The 3168-nt window shown below is 33.4% G+C and overlaps 1 long non-coding RNA gene across 1 annotated transcript; it reads left to right on the forward strand.

The window, feature by feature from the left end:
* The first annotated feature begins 609 nt into the window (after positions 1-609).
* LOC128281832 (uncharacterized) lies at positions 610-2053 on the forward strand. Its single transcript, XR_008272102.1, has 2 exons — positions 610-648; positions 1826-2053. It is a non-coding gene; the product is annotated as an uncharacterized LOC128281832 (long non-coding RNA).
* Positions 2054-3168: the final 1115 nt, after the last annotated feature.

Genomic DNA, 3168 nt, shown 5'->3' on the forward strand with positions numbered 1-3168 from the left:
TTTTCCCTAAATTAAATTAGCCTTAAATCTGAAATTTTGAATTCCAAGATGGATCCAAAACATCGCCTAGAAGTGCCATTGTTGTTTCTCTCAACTAGCTTGTGTAAGGCCTCTTCTCTCTTCAATTTTTTAATTAATCTTGTCCATTAAAAACTTAAATTTCTAGATCTGGAATTTAGGGGATTTTAAATGGTTTTAAATTTAGTTTTCCAGATTTTAATGAGGTATCAAATCATTTTAAAATTCAGCCCCAATTTCGGCCACCATGAGTAGTGATGTGTGCGCATATGTGTAGAATAAGGTGCAGTTTTTTTTCTTGAATCTTGCCCAATTAATTCCAGCCTTAATTTGAGTTCTTGAACTCTTATAATCATCTATTAAACCCATGTTAATTAGGGAAAAAATTTTCTTGATCATTTGGGCATTCGAATCTCACAAATCGGGAAGCATAAGTGCAGTTAAGTGTCAAATTAATTGTTGCTTCGACATAGTTGTAGGGTAAATGTTATGGATTGATTAAATGAAAGAATTGAATAATTATTAGCTAGTAATTTTCCAGTATATTATGGAATTAGGTGTTGATCCAAACGCCTCAAATCAATCGTAAAGCCGAAGAACGATCATACGTACGGTTCGCATCGATACAAGGTAAGGAATCGAACTAGTTGAATTCGTAAAATAGTTATTAATTTGAAAATTGGTTTGAACCCATAAGTGGGTAATTTGGAGTTGGTTAAGTGGTAAATTGATTTAATTTATACTGAATTTTGGTTTAGGATCATATAAAGGTTTATTAAGGAAAATTGGAAGATTTACTAGGGTGCTGCGAGAAAGCGAAAAATAAGGTGTAGGTCCTAAACTTGTAAAATTTGTTTGATAATGATAAATGTTAGGTTATAGTTGATAATTACCTTGCTGATTGGTTTGGCATAGTAGCCAAAATATTAGTCGAGTGGCTGAACCAAGTACGTTTCGAGCCTTAAAAGATTGATGTGTTGGAAAAATTGCTAGTTTGACTGTATGAATGTGTAATTGAGATTGTTATGCATAGTTATATTATGTGGTATGAGAATGCTTGATGAAATGGTATGAAATGTTGAGATGTTAGTTTTATGTATGATTTAAATGCATGAAATATTTACTATGATATATATACGTGAGGTTGCTATTGGTGCATACTGAAATTCGTAAAGTATGTGAATTGAACGATATTGATGGATACCATCTTAATGGTAATTTGAAATTTGGAACATTGTTTCCTGTCTCTGAAAGTATGTGATTATTGAAGACATGTTGAGCATGTCAAATAAAAGTGAAAAGTATTGAAATGTGATTGTGTATGAATTTGTATGACATATTGCATGTGCATTGGGATGGGATTTTGTAGTTGACGGAGGAGTTCCGTGGAGTACCAGCGGCATATTAAGTCGCATATATTTTTAGTCAGTGCACTACATTTGGAGTACTGAGGGGATTGGCGATTATATCGCATTATATATTTAGCAGTTTCACTGCATTATTAATTATTGGTGGTTTTACCACATCGAACATTGCTCACATATGTTGGAGTTTGGCAGACGAGTTCAGGGGAACTTGTAGTGTGTAGCGGATGGTATGGGTAGGATCTCACATGTGCTTTTTTCACGATCATGTGCATTTGAAAATTATTATTGTTAATGTTTGATTGTGATATTGGTACCTCTATGAAATTGCTTGTATGAATGCTTAATACTCGTGTAGTCTCATACTGAGCTTGTTAATGCTTAATACTCGTGTAGTCTCACACTAAGCTTGTTAAGCTCACCCCATTATCTCAACTTCTTAGGTAATGATCAAACTTAGGATTGGAATTGGCATGCGGACGTATGGCAGACTTCAGACTTTACTTCGTCATATTATTTGAACTTAATTATATTTTTAGGTTATTTTATTATTATTATTTGGTTTTGGATTATAAAGCTTCTTTAAACTGTGGTTTGGGACTGTTCGAGATTTTGGGGTTTTTCATGCATGCATGACACACATATTTGGTATAAATACATGGTTTTTATAATATGTTGAAATGGACTATGCATGATATATGACTAAATTAATAATTTGACTAGTAATGGTACATTTCTACTGTTAAGAAGATAACAAAATGATTTTTCAAAGGCAATGCCGTCAGTAAGATTTTACAAAAACTCGCTTAATTCGCTAATTTGACCTAAGCATAGTTGGACTAAGTAAATGGATGGTTTTAAAAAAAGAAGTACTTGAAGGTTTTTAACTATTATTAGGGTAAGTTTAACACTAAGGTGTCTAATGTGGGCTTCTCGATTCGACTATAATGTCTAGGCCGGGTTTGGGAGGTTACAATTATTCTACTTATTCTAAAAGAAAAACAAAAGGCCATGACAATAACTATTCATATGGTTACAAGAAAAAGTCTGTAGACAAGTCAAATATTAAATGTTACTGATGTCACAGGCATGGTCATTACAAGTCAGAGTGTAGAACTAATCTTAATAGAAATCGTGGTGTGAAATCAAATTTTCCAGAAAAAGAAAAGGAAGAAGAAATTTCTCTCTTGATGGCTTGTCATGTGAAGGAAGAAATTCCCAGAATTTGTGGTATTTAGACACAGGCTGCAACAATCATATGTGTGGAGATAAAATGATGTTTTCTGAATTAGATGAAGCATTTAGAAGCACTGTTTCATTTGGAGCCAATTCTAAAGTTTCTTTCTTGGGTAAAGGCAATGTGAAAATCCACACTAAGGAGAATACTACTCATGTTATTTCCAAATGTTTTTTTTTTGTTCCTAATTTGAAAACTAATCTGCTCAGTGTTGGTCAGCTTCAAGAGAAGGGATACGTGCCTTTTATCAAAGATGGATTTTATCGCATTCAAGATGAAAAATTAGGCTTAATTGCGCAAGTAAACATGACAACAAACCGGATGTTCCCACTATATCTCAACAATGCCACTCAATCATGCTTTTCAGCAAGAATGAAAAATGAAGCATGGTTGTGGCATTTCGATACAAACACCTAAATTTTGGTGGTCTAAAAATGCTACAGCAAAAAAACATGGTAACTGGTCTTCCTAAAATTGAAAGTCATTCTCAAGTCTGTGAAGATTGTGTTGTTGGCAAACAACATCGAGACCACTTTCTGAAAGGAAAAT

Source organism: Gossypium arboreum, chromosome 10 (genome assembly GCF_025698485.1).
Source record: "Gossypium arboreum isolate Shixiya-1 chromosome 10, ASM2569848v2, whole genome shotgun sequence".
Taxonomy (NCBI): Eukaryota; Viridiplantae; Streptophyta; class Magnoliopsida; order Malvales; family Malvaceae; genus Gossypium; species Gossypium arboreum.